The sequence below is a fragment of the Podarcis filfolensis genome (genome assembly GCF_964270895.1).
Source record: "Podarcis filfolensis genome assembly, chromosome: 10".
Taxonomy (NCBI): Eukaryota; Metazoa; Chordata; class Lepidosauria; order Squamata; family Lacertidae; genus Podarcis; species Podarcis filfolensis.
This window is the reverse complement of record NC_139612.1, coordinates 5,519,530-5,538,879: the sequence shown is the minus strand read 5'-3', so window position 1 is coordinate 5,538,879 and position 19,350 is coordinate 5,519,530. Positions and strand designations below refer to the sequence as shown.

General features: G+C 42.4%; 1 protein-coding gene across 20 annotated transcripts in view; it reads right to left on the bottom strand.

Annotated features, from left to right (window-relative positions):
- Positions 1-19,350, bottom strand: part of MAGI2 (membrane associated guanylate kinase, WW and PDZ domain containing 2) — a 593,450-nt gene that overhangs the window by 187,702 nt on the left and 386,398 nt on the right. The window lies entirely within an intron of this gene.

The window sequence follows — 19,350 nt, the reverse complement described above, 5'->3', positions numbered from 1 at the left end:
GGTTCTCTGGTCAAGGAATTATGGACTTAATCTGTTCTGGTGGGGTAGCATACCCCTGCTGTCTAAGGGTCCTCCTTGATGCCAATTGTCACTCAAAACACAGGGTACATTGGTGGTGAGGGGTGCCTATGCCCAGTTTTGTCTGTTTTTCCAGGTATGGCCATTCCTGGAATGCAAGTGTGGCCTCAGACATATCAATGAAAATGTGGACATAGCTGGCCATGCAAATGTGTGCAGAAAGAGGTGGCTTAACTGTTGAGTAGATCAGCTAGAGAAGAACACACCACTCCAATTCTGAGAGCACTGCAGACCTCCTCCTTGGCTATTTTTAGGCAGAATTTGTCTGGGCCAGGCATGTCCAAAGTTAGTTTGGGGGGCCTAATCCGGCCCTCTAGTCAATTTAATCCGGCCCCTGTGGCAGTTTAATTCCTATGGCAAAATCCCCCCCAAAAGCTCTATATCCTAAAAAAAGCTCAACAACTTTGGAATAATCCCTCAACAACTTTTGGGTAAAATCCTTTAAAAAAGCCCAGCAAGCAACTCCAATCCAAACTCAACAACTTCAATCCTAAAAAAAGGTTAACAACTCAAGTCGGCCTTCACTCATGTTCACTTCATCAAATCTGGCCCTCTCTGAAAAAAGTTTGGGCACCCCTGGTCTACGCCTTTGGAAGGGGACAGGAACATTGCTTTGCATCTTTTCCTTTAATCATTCTATATGGTTTTATCAGATGTTATGTTACTAGATGCTCTGGACACCCTTCAGGGTGGAAGGGTGAGATATAAATTTTAAGAAATAAATATTATTTGTCCCTTGTGCCTATAAAGAAAGCAAACTCATTTAGAATTCAAACACCCCCACCCCCACCCCCTTCCTCATGTACAGCTCCCATCCCTGCCAGGGTAATTTGGTGAATCAGGGCGGGGGAGCAGTGCAGCCACCTGGTTGAATCTGGCCATAATTCCCTTACGCTCCAGCCCTGGAGGCAAGGGCATAGCTAGCTGCTCCAGCACCCGGCGTGGTGGGGGCAGGGCAAGCTGCCCATGGGGGCAGGGCAGCGATCCACGCACAGGGGCACTGTGGCAAGCTGCCCATGGCGGACGCAAGCTCCGGGCTGCCATTTTGGGCAGCGCGGGGCCCCAAGCCATCTCATCACTCCTAGGAGAGGCACGTGGCTCAGGCGCGCTGCAGGCCAGGCCCCGCGTTAAATGCCACCCTCCGCGGTGTGCCATTTTGTCCCCCCCCTCAGGGATGATACCCAGGGAGGCCTGCACCCCCCCACAGCCCTTCCTATGCCCCTGCCTGGAGGGCAATCCTATGTAGTAAACGGTGATATACATCACAGTGCTGAAAGGGATACATTGCATTAACAGGTTTTTCCTAGAGCACTCACGGTAGCTAGTACAGTGGTACCTCGGGTTACATACACTTCAGGTTACATACGCTTCAGGTTACAGACTCTGCTAACCCAGAAATAGTACCTTGGATTAAGAACTTTGCTTCAGGATGAGAACAGAAATTGTGTGGCGGCGACATGGTGGCAGCAGGAGGCCCCATTAGCTAAAATGGTGCTTCAGGTTAAGAACGGACCTCCAGAACAAATTAAGTACTTAACCCGAGGTAAAGGTAAAGGGACCCCTGACCATTAGGTCCAGTCGTGTCTGACTCTGGGGTTGCGCGCTCATCTCTCTTTATTGGCCGAGGGAGCCAGCGTACAGCTTCCGGGTCATGTGGCCAGCATGACTAAGCCGCTTCTGGTGAACCAGAGCTGTGCACGGAAACACCGTTTACCTTCCCACTGGAGCGGTACCTATTTATCTACTTGCACTTTGATGTGCTTTCGAACTGCTAGGTTGGCAGGAGCTGGGACCGAGAAACGGGAGCTCACCCCGTCACGGGGATTCGAACTGCCGACCTTCTGATCAGCAAGCCCTAGGCTCTGTGATTTAACCCACAGTGCCACCCGCGTCCCTAACCCAAGGTACTACTGTACTATAGATAGCAGTTGTTATTCACTTCCATTTGGGATACTATCCCAGCTTGCTTAATAGTAATGAAGGAAAAGAGGGCAATCAAGAGGTGGATTTTTCAGGACCCTGGACAGCGCCCAGGAAGCCTGAAACTTTTGTGAACCAGAGGTCTGCTGGCAGCTGAGCCTTTTTACGCTTCTTGTGCCTGACTGTACTTCTCAAGCTCTGGCCCTTGCTGAGGAATCCAGTGGTCAGGGATGATGGGAGTTGTAGTTCAACAACAGCTGAAGACCCAAGTTTGAGAAACATTGCAATAGAGGCTTGGTGACCCAGGGGCAAATGTTACTTTTCAACTGACCATAGAGTTAGCAAGGAGAAGTTCACAAATCTTTACTTAACCAATATTTCATGTTTCAGTGGATCCCAATCTTTATAATAGATATGCCAGCAGAAATAGAGTGAATATTAAATGACTGCACTGATAATCAAATGCTGATTATCCTAGAATGTATTGTATTGTAGAAACTTGGTTCATTATCTAGCTAGAACATCTTTTGTTTTCTCCCTTGACAATAGGCAGAATATTCCAATTAAAGAATAAAGAGTCCCTGGCTAGAACACTAGCTATTCTGTAGTTGCATCAAAAGCAGGGTACACTATAATCTGCCTTAAAGTTCATAACCCAAGCTAAAATTTGCAATTGAACAGAATCCTTGCAAACACACAGAAACAACATTAAAACTCAATGCATTACAAAAGGAAAGTACTAGCGTGGGTGTGCTATGCTTTTGCTATGCATTTATCACATAGCCCATAGAGAGCTTAATAAATAACCTTATACAAAGAAGCCAACTAGACCTGTAGCATGACTGAAGAGTAACAGTGGATAATCAAGTAGTAGCACTTCTGAGCATTCAAATGCCTTTACGAAGGCATCCATTTCAGAGGTAAATTTTCTATTTTATTGCCTGTGGATCTACATTTTCATTTCAAGTGGCCAATTAAAAAATCAGGGATACAGACAAAAAAGTTTTGCAAAATAATAAATAACAGTACTATCAATGCTAGTAACATCAATTATACAGCAATTTTAAAAAGAATGAACATAAAGTGAAAATGAAGTTTTTATTCTCTTTGCTTTTATTACACATCACAGTATAAAATAGTCTAAGGAAAAATTATGTTACACTCTCTTATATTAATCAATTTAGAGCACATATGTGGTCTAGTTTTGTTCTCACAATACACTGGAATGACTTATGGTTTACTTCTGGTAAACAAAGTTACCAAAATGTTGGTGTAGTGAAAGCAGAGCAACCAGGGTATATTTTGGCTTTTCTTTTGGTGACGTTGATGACTTCGTAAGCCAGAAACCAAGCTACTGCTGGCAATTTCAAATGACCATGTATTTGCCATGTATGAATTTGCAGAATTTGGTATCTGTTTGACTTTTTTTTTTAATGTGCATATTAAAAAAACCTGCTTTCTTTGACATGGCGGACAACAGCAGTTGCTGTCTGGTATGGCCACAGTGGAGAGGGCTTGGCTTTGTCATGGCTAGCAGGGGGTCACTTCCTCCTCCACTGGCCATGCTGCCTGCCGGGACTCCCTTGTGGGCTTTCTATCCACCGTGCTAAGCAGTTGGTCCCTTACCTCTCTCACCCTGATCTCGCCACTGTGATCCATACGACGGTCACCTCCAGGCTTGATTATTGTAACTCACTCTACATGGGGCTGCCCTCTAAACTGACCCAGAAACTCCAGTGGGTGCAGAATGCCGCGGTGAGACTCCTTACGGGGTCTTCACCATGGGATCACATTCAGCCAGTGCTATACTAGCTGCGCTGGCTCCCGGTGGAGTACAGGATCAGGTTTAAGGTGCTGGTTTTAACCTTTAAAGCCCTACACAGCCTAGGACCCTTGTACCTACGGGACCGACTCTCCTGGTATGCCCCATGGAGGACCTTACAGTCTGCAAATAATAACACCTTGGAAATCCCAGGCCTCAGATATTAGCCTGGCCTTGACCAGGGCCAGGGGCTTTTTGGCCTGGTGGAATGCTCTGCCACAAGAGATCAGGGCCCTGTGGGATTTGACATCTTTCCACAGGGCCTGCAAGACGGAGTTGTTCCACCAGGCCTTTGGTCAGGGCTCAGCATGACTCCCCTTTTCTTTTGTATAAGAACTAATATGAAAGAGGCCTCCCAGCATTCTCACAGGCCCATATAAGATCAGCGTAATCAGTTGGGCTGATGAGCACTTACTATTCCCAACCCTAACCCTGTGGAAAGCCATCTAATTAGACTTTAATTTGATTTTGACCTGTTTTTAGGAGGTAATTTAATTAATGTTTGATTTTATACTAATGTTATATATCTGATCTTAGCCACCCTGAGCCCGACTTCGGCCAGGGAGGGTGGGATATAAATAAAAGTTGTTTATTATTATTATCATTATTCAGAAAATTGTGAGCAAGCAGGGGGCACAGTTTGGGAGTAGACTACAGAGAATACTTCTTCCCTCTGGTCTGCTCCCTGGCTATAAAAGTCAGCTGTGCTCAAGCTCCAGTCTCAGTTCTCTTTGGATTCGCCTCCATCACTCCCTTCCTCCTCTTTTCATATGCTTCTATAGGCAGACCTGTATGTGAGACCTTGTTATGGAAGTTCTTTCGACACTGTATTTAGGGCCAGGAAGAATTTGCCTGCAGACTAACTGGGCCTGTCTGAAGTGACAGTGACTTGCAGTTCCCACACAGGCCCAGTGAAGCAAAGCTGAAGGGCTCCTGCCTCCTCTGGGAGGGCCACTGATTCTTCTGTTTCTGACCTATCCTGGGTGATTTTCTTTTACGCATCTGTAACGGACAAAGGAGTCTCTGAGCTTAGACTGGAAGACAGTGTTTAGTATCTTGGGAGAGTATTGAGACGGGAGTTACCTGGAGGGCTGAGTCTGAGCAAGGAGAAGCTGTGTGGATACAGTCTACTTGTGTCTCATTTCAGTCTGGAGAGCAGAGATCTTCTAAAAGAGAAGACTCCCAAACCAGTTAAGGGATGGTGTGCTGAATCCCTTGGTCTGTTATACTTTTCAAAAGACTTCACACGTGTGATTGATATATGGTTGGGAAACAGACAGAAAGTGCGACCTTGCTTGAGAACCCAAGTCTTAAGGCATAATACCTATGCAACAACTAAGTTAAGGAACTGAAGTGAAATAGCTGGAAATAAGCTGAACATTTACTGTCCTTTCTAGACACCTGTAACATCTAACTCAAAATAAGTAACTGAAGGTTAAAAGAAGCCAAGCATTTACTACCTCGTTTAGAAACCTATAACATTCACTAGATTTAGTAAAATTATTAATAAGTTAACTGTTTTCTGAAATAACATTATCTCTTGACACATCCTTTGTTTTATCAATTTTTATTTGTTCAACTTCTACCTGAGTCTCTAAGTGTCAAAGTTTTACCTCATGCAAAAAACCACCTCATTTTGGTGGTAGTGGTTATAGCATGTATGCATAGGTGGGATCCACAATTGGTAGCCAGATCTTCTGCATTTGGGTGAGAGTGGTGGGATCCATTACTACATGATGTCTCAACAGTTGCACCCACTTCTTGCTGTCTACTTCATTGCCAAAGCCCATCACTGAAGATCACCCACATGGAATGTAATCTAGACTGATCTTGACTGCCGCTACGGTTCCTCCATTTGAGCCATGGCAGTTGGTTAGAGTATGATGCTGATAACACCAAGCTTGCGGATTTGATTCCCCATATGGGATGGCTGCATATTCCTGCAGTGCAGGGGGTTGGACTCCAGGAGTCAGCAAACTTTTTCAGCAGGGGGCCGGTCCACTGTCCCTCAGACCTTGCGGGGGGCTGGACTATATGGGGGGGGATGAACGAATTCTTATGCCCCACAAATAACCCAGAGATGCATTTTAAATAAAAGGACACATTCTACTCATGTAAAAACATGCTGATTCCTGGACCATCCACGGGCCGGATTTAGAAGGTAATTGGGCCAGATCTGGCCCCCGGGCCATAGTTTGCCTACCCATGGACTAGACGATCCTCAGGGTACCTTCCAACTCTATAATTCTATGATCACTTCCAGGTCATCCTGCAGGTTGGCAGCACCCAGAGATGATGGTGTATTTCAGTGGCTGTAGCCAAGCTGGTTTGGCTCTTCTGTGATATAGGGCCACACAGGTGCTTCGTATAGCAACCACTACAGAGAGTGTTAACATAATTAAGGTTTGCAGGATTTGTTTCCATGTTTCCTCTGATAATGCCTTGTCACACTGCTTTTTAATTAATTACTTCAAGGTCACCCTATTTATTTAAAAGGTAAATAATATTTAATGAGTTTTCTGCTAGTGACAAGGCTTAATTGAAGGCTGTTAAAAGAATAGAGCACTTAATAGGAACAACCTAACCTTCTCCTACATGCCTTGGCTACCAACACATACTTGCAAAGAGTAGTGCAGGGAAGGAGCTTAAAGCCAGTATCTTCAATGGAACCTGCAATGATGATAATTTGAAGAGAAATATCACATTCATTGAACATTCAGAAAAGGCTGCAATGTACTAAATTTGGGCTTGGAAATTACTGATCTGAACATGGTCAGATGAATTTATTTAATAATGTATCCAGCACTCCCTGTGCTCAGAAAGGACTTGCAGCAGTAAGAACAGTAGCCTACACATGAGGAAGAGTTAACAAACACCAAGCTCTGCCTGCCACGGAAACCTCAGCTTCTGAGATGTAAGCAAGACTTGGTTTTTGAAATACTGACAGCCATGTTTTCATTAAAATGATAATGCAAAGGAAAAAAGCTAGTCTTTGAAAGCATATTTCTTCAAATGAGTGAAGCTTTCCTGTAAAAGATTAGAGCACCAAATGCAGCATGAAAAGGTTTGACTAATTAGTGCACGGTTCCAAAAGTGGGCAAAACTGAAGATGCAGGAGACACATCTGCTGATCCAGAAGGTAGAGACCTATAGAGACATTTCTCTCTAGGCAGAAAATGGCAAACTGGTCTAAAGGCTGGCTACTTCGGAGGTGGGCAAAGCATTCCACAAGCAGTCTTCACTGCTCAACTTTCTATAAGGTTATGAAAAGGTTGGGGAAAACATTGCTGGTGTCATGAAGTAGTGCCTACCTGCTTTCCCAAATGGATATGGAATATTCAGGGCCTCACCACAGACTTCAAGAAACAGCAGCCTCCTAAATTCTGCCACACACTGCCTTAACCTTGAGCCCTATGTTTTCTACTTACTGATAGCATTCACCTCTCTCTTCAGCTAAACCAGAGCGGGCCTCTGTTGCAAAGGTGTTGGTTCTGTGGTCTACCAGTTCCCAAAGGAAATGTGAACTAGCAGCAGGGAACTAGGCAACCACAGAGACTAATGATCAGAGTGGTTGTAAAAAAAGATGCAGTGCTGGTGAGAAGCACCTCTGAAACTGGCACAAGGAGCCCACACAGTCTCTCCAAAATACTGAGCTCTATAATATTGTGTGTTTTTATGTAAACATTAGTGGTTGGCGGACTGAGGCTGCTCTGCTTACTTGACCTCCTAGCATGGGAGTCACCGGGGAATACCAGGAGGGAGAGAGAGATGAGCAAGGTGGCAGCAAATGAACCAGTAGAGCCAATCTAGGACTCCCAACCAGTGCATCTGCATTGTGCCAACCTTGCTGACACCTCACCTCTGCTACTCCAACTCCCAGTAATCTGCAGTGACCAGGCCAGGTAAGCAGCAGAGCCCCACCCCAACAGCCACTACAGTACGTAATTATGTATTAATTAATTTCAATTACTCAGCGCAAATTAATTACATCATACTAACATAGTGCACTGAAACTAGGTGCCTGCAAAGCGCAAATTTCCAAATGGCTTACAGAAGTGAGCCAAGCTTCACCTAAATGAAATGGCAAAAACCTCAAAGCCATTAGCTAGTCTGATGTATGGGGGGAAATCGCTTGCTTGTAAATACTGCGTGAATTAGAGGCAGTGCTAAACTTTATAAAATGAACTTCAGTTTTCCCTCCTGCTGTTTCATGGGATCTACTTATGTGGAGTATTTTTATTGTGAGACTTTTAAGAAACATGGAACCCAGATATGTGATTTACATCTGCTACTGGCTATTCTAAATTACTGGGATTTGGTAAGTGAATAAATAATGATTATATCCCAGAGGAAGAGTGAAAGTGCATCCAAGAGCTTTGGTCGAACTCTATCTAGACCACTTACCCTTTCTCTCTGGAGCATGGTATGTTTGGGAGTTATCTGGCTTGTTCAAAATAAGCATGAATTACCCCACTGTACACAGCACTGTGAAATATGTCTATTCCCTACTCTACTTCCTAAAGCTTACATGATGCTCTGATATATGGCCTTCTCACCAAAGGACTGGGAATGAGATTCAGTTTCTTAGTTCTATTATGTGCTACCATAATATTCTTCCTTGTTCCTAGAAAGAATAAAAACTTGAAGAATAACCCTGCCTCATCCCCTAAATTAGAGCCATCTTGATGTGCTGTGAGCAGAATCAAATTAATTTGTCATTCTTTGGAAAATCAGTGAAATATATTCTCTTTTCAAATTCTCATACGTCTGCTGTGTTTTATATGTTTTCTGTAGCATATTACAGAATATGCAGAATCTTTGGGGACTCTTAATAAGTGCAAAAGTCTAGCAAATTTGGTTTAGGGTAACCTATGATATTAATTAGCTCTCAGTTGTACTTTTAATCCCCTAAAAAAAACAAGGGTGAGCAGCTCATTTTTGTTGTACTCTTACCTTGTTTTATTTTACACTTCTTTATGTATTTATGCTTTAAAATATGTTTTAGAAAGAAAGGTGTATAACCGAACTATTTATGTAATTATATATTATGTTTGACCATTTTGGAGCATCCATGCAAAACACAGACACACATGAGAGATCAAGTTACACAAAACTTTGGAAAAGCAGAGCCTAAAGTGCTTTTTCTGCAGTGTTTCCGAATCAAAGTTAGAGCATACTGCTGTGCCATTTTGTCAAACAGACCAGGACAGTGTTCATGCACAAATGTAGCCTCAGTGTTTTTTAAATGTGAACAAGATTATTAGATAGAGATCTTGTGAGACAGTACAACTTCTCGAAAAATAACTGGTAATCTACCGTATTTTTCCCTCTATAAGACGCACCAGACCACAAGACGCACCTAGTTTTTGGAGGAGGAAAACAAGAAAAAAAATATTCTGAATCTCAGAAGCCAGAACAGCAAGAGGGATCGCAGTGCAGTGAAAGCAGCGATCCCTCTTGCTGTTCTGGCTTCTGGGATAGCGTGCAGCCTGCATTCGCTCCATAAGACGCACACACATTTCCCCTTACTTTATAGGAGGGAAAAAGTGAGTCTTATAGAGCAAAAAATACGGTATATGTTATTTGTTCACAGTGTCTTGAGAGAGGGAAAACACACACTTTCCTTTACCCAGTGAATGCCCTTTATTTATAAGGAAGGGGAGAGCCACAGCTTGGTGGTACAACACACATGATTTGCATTCAAATGGTCAGTGGCATTTCCAGGCAAGTCTGTGCCTGAAACCCTTGACAGCCACTACCAGTCAGAATAGACAACAATACTGAATTAGATGGACCAGTGGTCTAACTAGATATAAGGCAAGCTTCCTATGCCCTTATAACTACATTTCCATGGGGGAATGACACTCTGCGCAGAGCATATGCATTCTTTCCATTGCCTCTACCTTGGCATGTGTTGGCGGTCAGCCATGGCTAGGATGTGCTCAGGTGCCATGCGCATTGGCGAAGCCTGTGACAAGTGCTCCATATGATCTTTCTTAGAGCTTGTCCCTAAATCCATTCTCCAGTACTGGTGTAGTGCAAACAAATATTCTCCTTTTTGGGAAATTATTTTCTAATACAAGCACTCCAGTGCCCATGAAGATTAATAAATAGTACACCCATCACCTTTCAGTTATCTGTTTGAAAGTTCTGATTCATTATTTAATTTCCATCTTATCAAGAATTTTCTGTGCCAACCAAAATTGAAAAATGTTGTTGTGATGATATTGTGTTTATGTTGACAAAATGGCAAAAAGCGATAATATTTGCTTGCTATTTTTGTCTTAAGCTTTAAAAAGATTGATTCTGTGCGCAAACAGAAGGGAGAGTACATTCTATTTTTCTTCCACTTCAAAAATAATGGGGGATATATTTAGCTCTTACCAAACAAACACTATTTTAATCCTATTTGTATAAGCCTTTCACAGTGTTTATGGACTCAGAAGTATTCTGTGTCTTGTCGTGTTTCATATTTTTGAGGGGGGGGGAAGAATTTTCATTTGAAATTGGCTATCCTTGTACAATTGTGATTAAATGCCTTTTTGAAAAAGGCCTGAACCTTAAAGAAAAGGGGTCTCCGACTTCGGCACGGATGTGGAAGAAGACAAAGGGCCACTCCCAGATGTGAGATGCCCCACATCTGAGTGGTGAAAGACTCTCCACTATTTAAAACCGACAATCCCTGAATCCTAGATCAAGAGCATATAAAAAAGCTCAAGAAAAATCTTAAGACTGAAACTCCAAGCAAATTATTCAATTATTAGTCCTTGATAAAATACACTGAACAAGAGGTGCACCTAAGTTACGTTGAAATCAAAATATAATCCTTCTCTCTTTTTTAGAAAAAAAATATTTACGATAATCATTATATGAAAAATTCGGAGTAATGAAATAGCAACAACAACCACACATTCAGGACTACTCATTTATAGAATTTCCAAAACACAACACAGCCAGATAAAACACAACCCACTTAACTGGGTGAGACACAGAGAAGAAAAAAGATTGCTCTTAGATCATTCCTACTATATCATGGACCATGATAGACCATAAAGAAGGCTGATCGCTGAAGAATTGATGCTTTTGAATTATGGTGCTGGAGGAGACTCTTGGACTGCAAGAAGATCAAACCTATCCATTCTGAAGGAAATCAGCCCTGAGTGCTCACTGGAAGGACAGATCCTGAAGCTGAGGCTCCAATACTTTGGCCACCTCATGAGAAGAGAAGACTCCCTGGAAAAGACCCTGATGTCTTTTGGAGGGCACAAGGAAAAGGGGACGATGGAGGACGAGATGGTTGGATAGTGTTCTCAAAGCTACCAGCATGAGTTTGACCAAACTGCGGGAGGCAGTGGAAGACAGGAGTGCCTGGTGTGCTCTGGTCCATGGGGTCCCGAAGAGTCGGACACGACTAAACAACAACAGTATATCATACATCTTCATCACATCCTGTATTGTTTTCTGGTATTTTTCCAATACCAGAAAAACAAATTCCACTTCTGTATGAATTGATTTTTTTGTTGTCCGCCCTCCCTAGCTCTTATAATATTAGTAAGTTTGACCTTGTAAGCGAAATCCCAAATCCTTAGGAGCCCATATTCAATAGATGGTGGATTAGCGTCTCCCAATTTATAACTAATAGACAATTGAGCAGCTGTCAATAAGTGTATGACTATTCTCTATCATCAGGATGAATTACAACTTTCACATATCCAAAGAGAATGGTTAAATGGTCAGGAGGCAATTTGTATGTAGTGATTTTTGCAATTTCATTTACTATTTGAGCCCAGAAATTCCTGATTTTTGGACTACCCAGAATATGTGGCTCAAATTAGTGCAACCCACAATACCTCTCTTGCACTTGTCTACCATGCTATTGCATATTTGACTTGGAACTTACGTACAAGTACAAGTCTGCAGTAGGTTGAAGATGGATGAGGACTGAACTGTGCCCAAGGTCTTTCTATGCTTATGAAAGGTGCTTTGCACCCACTTTTGGACAATTTCCCACTCCTCCAGGAGACCCCTGGCCTCCATCTCATATTGTTGTCAAGGGTTGGGAGGGTCACAGGGGAATGAAGAAGAAAAGTCAGTGGGACATTTCCTTCTACAAGGCTTCCTTCTGCTTCCACTTGCTCTGGATGCAACCCTATGTTGCAAGCTGTTTTGGGGCTTCATATGCAAACAGGAAAGTGAATGTAAGCACATTTACATAAACAACAATGTATGTGAGGAAACTGAGTCGACACCAGCAATTGTGATGCTAAACTTAGCTATATCCCGAAGTAAATCTAAAACCCTTTTTTGGGATGATGGTTTTTATGATATAAAATGTACATTGGTCCTGTTGTTTCCTTGAATTTTAATGACAGGGTTTACAAGTTATTTTCTAGCTTTTTCTCATCACATATATTATCATAAAAATGAAAATTGTACTGAAACGATGTCTAAGTGCTCTATATTGCTGTGAAAATGTTATTAATGCAGTTTGGCCTTTTGCATTGCTTTTGTGTCATGAATATAATACATTTTAAAGAGCATTGCACATCAAACTGTTTCTTTTCATTGGGCAGTTATATATCTTAACAGATAATAATATGTAATCCTACAAAAAGAGTTAAATGCCACTAGAGTATTCTTGAGTAGAAAAAGGTTGTAGCTAGGTTCAATATCCATTTGATCATTTTTTTCATAGTGAAACATTAAACTACTTACCAGGAAAAAGGCTTATGGCACCTTAAAAAACTAACAATTTTTTGTGTAGCATAATCTTTCAAAAAGTGAAATCTACTCTAATGACATAGTTGCTGTTCCATGAAAGCATTCCCCATGATAAAAACATAATGAACTGCAACTGCAAAAGCAGGTAGGGTGGTTTGTTGTGCTGGTGCTGCTTACTGAGAGGTAGAGGGGAAAGTGAGAATTCAGCACAGTGCACATGCACCCGCAGGAATGGTAGACTGGCTCTGCTGGTGTCTTTACACCACACCAGCCTTGCTGCCGCCTCCTCCTTCCATCTACCTCCTGATAAGCCACAATGACATGACTAACTAGAGGTCAGGCTGATAGTGACCTATGTTATTTAGAAAATACTGAGGTTTGCCAGTAAAACCAGTTAGTAAAAAAAATAAAAATTCCTGATAACTCTTTGGTTGGAAACAACAACAACATGTTGTAAACCACTCTGGGTGGCTTAAAGGTAAAGGTAAAGGGACCCCTGACCATTAGGTCCACTCGTGACTGACTTTGGGGTTGCGGTGCTCATCTTGCTTTATTGGCCGAGGGAGCCGGCGTACAGCTTCCGGGTCATGTGGCCAGCATGACTAAGCCACTTCTGGCGAACCAGAGCAGCACACGGAGACACCGTTTACCTTCCCACCAGAGTGGTACCTATTGATCTACTTGCACTTTGACGTGCTTTCGAACTGCTAGGTTGGCAGGAGCAGGGACCGAGCAACAGGAGCTCACCCCGTCGTGGGGATTCGAACTGCCGACCTTCTGATCGGCAAGTCCTAGGCTCTGTGGTTTAACCCACAGCGCCACCCGCGTCCCTCTGGGTGGCTTACAACATATCTAAAAACATAAACAAATAAAAATAATGGCAAGCATACATCAACGGTGAAATAATATTTGTACCTGTTTCTATTTTTAAGAGAACAAATGTATTAGCATCACAAGTGATATTTTTCTAGTTGTGAAGTTGGAGAGACAAAATGCCGTTGTTATCCTTGTGGTGGAACAAAGGATGGAAGAGGGAATGAATCCTGGTACTCTTGCAGGAGCTTGATTATGTCTTTTCCTGCTGTGTACAGATTCAGAGTGACAGAAACTGGAAACCTGCATTATTTAATTATGTTAACAAAGAATGGAATGGTAGTTATTGCCATTTGGACCATCTTTCTGGAGCATTTAAATGGCGTTGCCATATGGCAGTTCTGGTGAGTTGTCAGACACGGAAGAAACCGCAGCTGCTTATAAATACATCAAGAGGAAGGGATATTCATATTTGCTTGGATATATGTAGAGAAAGTGGAATGAAGTGTAAACTTCTCAGACGAAATGCCTGATATATTAGATATAGACTTTTCTGTTGCCACCTACAGGAATTCTAATGAGATCACATACATTTCATTGCCGAGGACTTTTAATCGGCTTTATTTTCAGAAGAGGGTGCATACTTTCCTTAGGAGATTAAAACGGAATAGGTGCAGAATGGAATGTATTGCTAAATCTGGAATTCAAGCGTGTTTTGAGCTAGAATAAGCTCTCTTTGGGGGAAGAGATGAAAATGTAGTTCAAAAGGTTCTGAGACTTAAGTCCTTTTTCTGAAGATATACAACCATACCTAGGAGAGTAGAAGAAAGTCATTCCACCATACAAAGTTTTGGTAGAGCGTGGACTAGCTTTGTTTCTCTGTGTCAAATCACTGGTGTGGCCTACAGAAACTGGAATGGACTCAGCAATCATTCTACCTATTTCCCCCCAAACTGCAGGTGCTTCAGCACCAATTTCCCCTTATGCTTATTGGGTCTTAGTCTTTCACCACTCTGCTTGTTTCCTGCAAGTGTAGGCATTTGTTCTTCCTGCAAAACATTTCTGTAGCTGAGGCAGGCTCCCCTGACATCTTGGCACCCCAGGACACTTTCCCAGTTTCCCTCTGTGGTTAGGACAGTCTCATCAGTGTGCAAGGCAAGAGACAGTGGAGGGAAGGCCAAAAATTGGAATGGGGAACCCCTTCACCCCTGACCCATGTGGCCAGACATACCCTCAACCTGGTCTTTGCCCCAGAGCAGATCAGTAACCCTAGATGTGGTGAGGTCTGGGTTGGATACAGCTACTCCACTCTGGAAGGCAGACCCTCCAAGTGCCCTTCTTTTTAAGGGATGTCCCTTATTTAGAGAAGCTGTCCCGGTTCTGATTTGATCCCGAAATATCCTGCTTTTCCTTAGGATGTCCCTATTTTCATCAAAGAAATGTTGGAGGGTATGGCAAGGCATGGAGATGGTCTGCCCAGAGGGATTTATGCAATCTGATGGATTCCTGATCAATCGTCCTTGCCACTCACACAGAATTCAGTTGAGAGTTAAATGTGGCCCTCTGGCCACAGATTCCCCACCCAGCTTCAGAATAAAGAAATAATGAACTTCCACAAATTTTACTCTAATAAAATCAATTCTTCTTTTCTTTTCTACTAATGGGTATCCACTGAGGCTACTCCACAGGTTTTCTAATTTTGTTCATTATGTTCTCTAATTTTTCCACAGAGACAAAATCCAGTACCTATTTGATAGACAACTGCTGCACCCAGCTGGCTCTCTCTCCAGCAGTTGCTTTGATTCCGCATCACATGATCTTCCTCATTACTTCAGATAAAATATTCAGAAACTCCCAGATGCCGAGTCCCACAGTTCACTAAGCTCCTGCCTGAATTTGACAAAAATGTGAGCCTTTCACATCACAAAACAAACGTGAGTTTGTGAATACCGTACATTCCCAATTAGCCAGAAGAAATCATGTACTGGCTCATGGGTCACTGAGTTGTATTTAAAGAGATTAGCATCCTTGGTTTGGGTGCCCTGTCAAGGCAAAGTTCTGCTTTTTTGTTCTACCACAAAGGTTTGTAAGTTTCTTCAGAATTACCGGCCAAAACATCTAAGCAACATTTTAAAAGGCAGTTCTCTCACAGTGTAAGAAGCCAATAGGTGTTCCATTTGGATTTGAAACAGAGCTCTTATACATCACCAAATACCAACATGTAAAGTGTTCAACAAGGGTTGCTAAAGTGTGTGTGTCTGTAAATACTGGTTTTAAAAGGTGTCAGTTGTGTCCCAGTTTACTTGAGGTGCACTGAGAAGGCTAATACTTCAGAACTGCTTTGCACATTATGGAAAGAAGAGTTTCTCTTTGTCCGTGTGCCTCTGAGGTAAATGCTTAAATTCATGAAGGAGAGGTATGTCTGAAAACATGTGGTTTCTGACAACAGCAAGGAGGCAGCTATCATTTTGACTGTTTGCATCAGGTGTTTGATAACAATCTATAGGATCAGGCCTGAGATGATTTTTAAAACAGGCCTTAAGTGTTTGTAATGGAAAAGAACTAGAAAAAAGGTGTGCTACATTTCTGCTGAGAAAATCCCCTGCCTAAACTGTATTCAGATTTCCACTGTGGGTATAGTTGGGTCCTACTGTATTCATTGTATTTTTCTGAAGACCTAATAAAAATATATTTTTAAAAATGTTTCATTGAGGTCAGTAAGCTTCTTTGGCTCAGATTTTTATATATTGGTATTGCAGAGTAATATTTTTTGCTGTTAATTATTTTCAGGTTGTAGTAAGTACAACCTCCAGAATAACTCTTATGAAGATGAGGAACAAGCAGAATGCCACTAATGGCCTGAACTGCTTCTTTCCCCTTGATTTGACTAGGGTTTTGTGTTTGTGTGTGGCAGTTATATGCATTGATATATTTTACTGCAGCTTCCTTACACTCCTGAGATTCACTTGCTAGGGCAAACTAGAAGCGGGGCTCCCTGCCTTCTCTCCTTGATATTTATTATAGTGCTCAGGTTGATTGAACGACAAGGCAAGATACTTAGCCTGGGCTGGCACTTCATTTATTCTCTCCAGGCCATCAGTTGATACAGGGGCAAAAATACCAGGAAAAATCTTTCCGCGCTTACATCAACTACACTCAAAGTGCTAATGTGTTGTACCTCTACAAATGTCAAATACGTGATATCTAATCAAGGCCAGACTGGCTTATGTATAAGAAAAAGGTGGAATACACATAAATCTGATAATAAAAGCAGATAAAAATACATTGGGGGGAAATTCCGTTTTCCTGGACAGTCTGTCAAGGACCTCAAAGCAGTTGTCCTAAAACAGAGCATCTGTCTCTAGGAAAGAGCTGGATCATTAAGTGTCAAAAACTTATCCAAACGTGTAAATGAAGGTTGAAACAGAGATGAGAGGCTTTTCTCCTAAAATGACTGAAAGAGCCTTTAAAATCCATCATGATCCAGTAGCATGTCTTAAGGCTCTTCCAGTCAGCATAGGAGAAAAACCCTGGGTCTCAGTTTCAACCCTCATTTACACATTTAGATTACTCCATGTTAAATCTGTGAAATTTTGTATGGGGTATGTCCTATAAAATGCTGCCCTGTTGATGACAGAGTTATCTGTGAAGGGAAAATGGTGGGAATTATTGTGTTTGTTTGCATCTACTGAACATCTATGGGAGTTTAGGAAGCCACCCTGCTTCTATTGACCTTTTATGCTGAAAAAAGTGTAAGTGAAAGAGATGAACTGAGCAGATGAAGCTTTTCCTTGTTCACTACGTATGTCCATACAAAAAGGGTTTCAGGCTGTGCTTAAAGATGGCAGCCACAGGACTCAGAGGAAATGGAGTGGAATGGTGGGAGTTAAATGCCACATATTGATTTGAATCAAGAAGCCTATCTGGCATGAGGCCAAGATGGCAAAATACAAGGCAACAACCATGTTGATAAGAAGAAGGAAGTGTGGTCATGGACAGGCTGGAGCTCCAACACTAGATTGGAAAGATAAAGTGAGATGGATCATGGTGAAACACGGCAGGGCAGGTTTGAGGAAAAGGAAAGGTGAGGTGAAGTATGTACAATGCAATGCACGTGAGGCAGAGCTGGTGTTGCTACTCAGTACAGCTGGTTGCTCAAACTGAAAAGAAGAAGAAGAAGAAGAAGAAGAAGAAGAGGAGGAGGAGTTTGGATTTGATATCCCGCTTTATCACTACCCGAAGGAGTCTCAAAGCGGCCAACATTCTCCTTTCCCTTCCTCCCCCACAACAAACACTCTGTGAGGTGAGTGGGGCTGAGAGACTTCAAAGAAGTGTGACTGGCCCAAGGTCACCCAGCAGCTGCAGGTGGAGGAGCGGAGACGCAAACCCAGTTCACCAGATTACTCGTCTACCGCTCCTAACCACTACACCACACTGGCTCTCCAGTGTGAGAGGCTAGGTTAGATGTTTTATTGAGCATGATGCCTCTTCACTAGGTTGATTGGCTGGCCATTAGTGAATATAAGGTGCCAAAGACCAGTTGCTGGTTTGAGATCCCTCTCAGATGGGCACAAATTTAGAGTTATTCCAAATGGCCAGTGTCCCCTCCCAGGCACCTCAATATAAGGGCTTAGTAACTACTATGTATGTGGCAAATTTTGTCAATAGAACTTTTCTCTGCATGCCTGCCAAATGACAATAGTCTTGCCAAGCAACTTATTTGGGCACTCATTCCAAAGCGAAAAATACAAAGAGAAGCCCACACATGAACAATATTGTTCTACATCTGATTCCTGGAGAACAGAATCATGCAGTTTTTTCCTCACGAATAACACAACACTACTTCCTGGTTTTTATATGTCTCGGCAAAAGAGTAGAAATGCTAAACAAAAGGAATATATATTGGTTTCCCTTTTCATCGTAGAAATTAAGAAGCCCATTGGTCCCTTGCAACATAAAACATAGTGAAAACCAAGTGAATGGGAACCTAGTGTCCATCTCCTGGGCCAAAGAAGAGAAAACAAAATAACCAAGGCTGTTATTTCTTCTTACAATGCATTTTGTGTGTTTAGTGTTGGTGTTCCATTATCTGATGATAAAATCCATAGCTACTGTGCCGGTTAGGATGGCTGCACATGTCTATTTCATAATCACAAAACTGAGTATTAAACAAACTCTCTATACAGTATACTCTAACTGTGCATTACAATCTTTAGTCAATTGTTGTCCCAATAGCAATATATTTATGCTCAGACATACAAAGGCATACAGATACATACAAAAATCAAAATGTTGTCTGGCATAAATTCACAAAGCCCACCAACGACCCTTCAGGTTTTTTGGTTTAATTTTCAGCGAAAACCATCTTTTTATTGCACTATGAAGCATGCCACTCCCATTCCACTAGTGAGTAAGGTTCAAAGAGCTTTTGTGAAATATTCCTAGAAGAGATGGAGTAATAATAATTAAGATTGGCTTGGACACAACGTCGAGAATAGGATCATAAAAGTCTTCTATGTTAAACCTCTCATGCATTGTGGCATTTAGAAGGCATGTTTTGGAGCAGGGGTCAGCAAGGTTCATCTTGCCTGGGCTGGATCGGCCCCACAGAGATCCTTCCATGGGCTGGATCGCGTTCGCATGTGAGTGCCTGTGGTTTTCAGCATCTGCACCTGTGCAGACACGATTTTTGGCACCACGGAAGCGAGTCGTCGCACTGCGCTGGTTTAGCGCAGCGCACGAGTGGGTATCTCGGTTCAGGGGCTGGTCAAACGACCTCTGTGGGCTGCTTCCGGCCCATGGGCCTTAGGTTGCTGACCCGTTTTGGAGGATAAAAAATAAACAGAATTGAATTAGGGTTCACTTACTTTGTGTTCTACTCAAGATTAGGAAAATAATTTGTCAGGGATTCAAAACTATGTGTGGCCTGAGGTATATTGCCATTTAGTCTTCATACCGTCACACCAAATTCCATTGTACATTAATGAACATAGAAA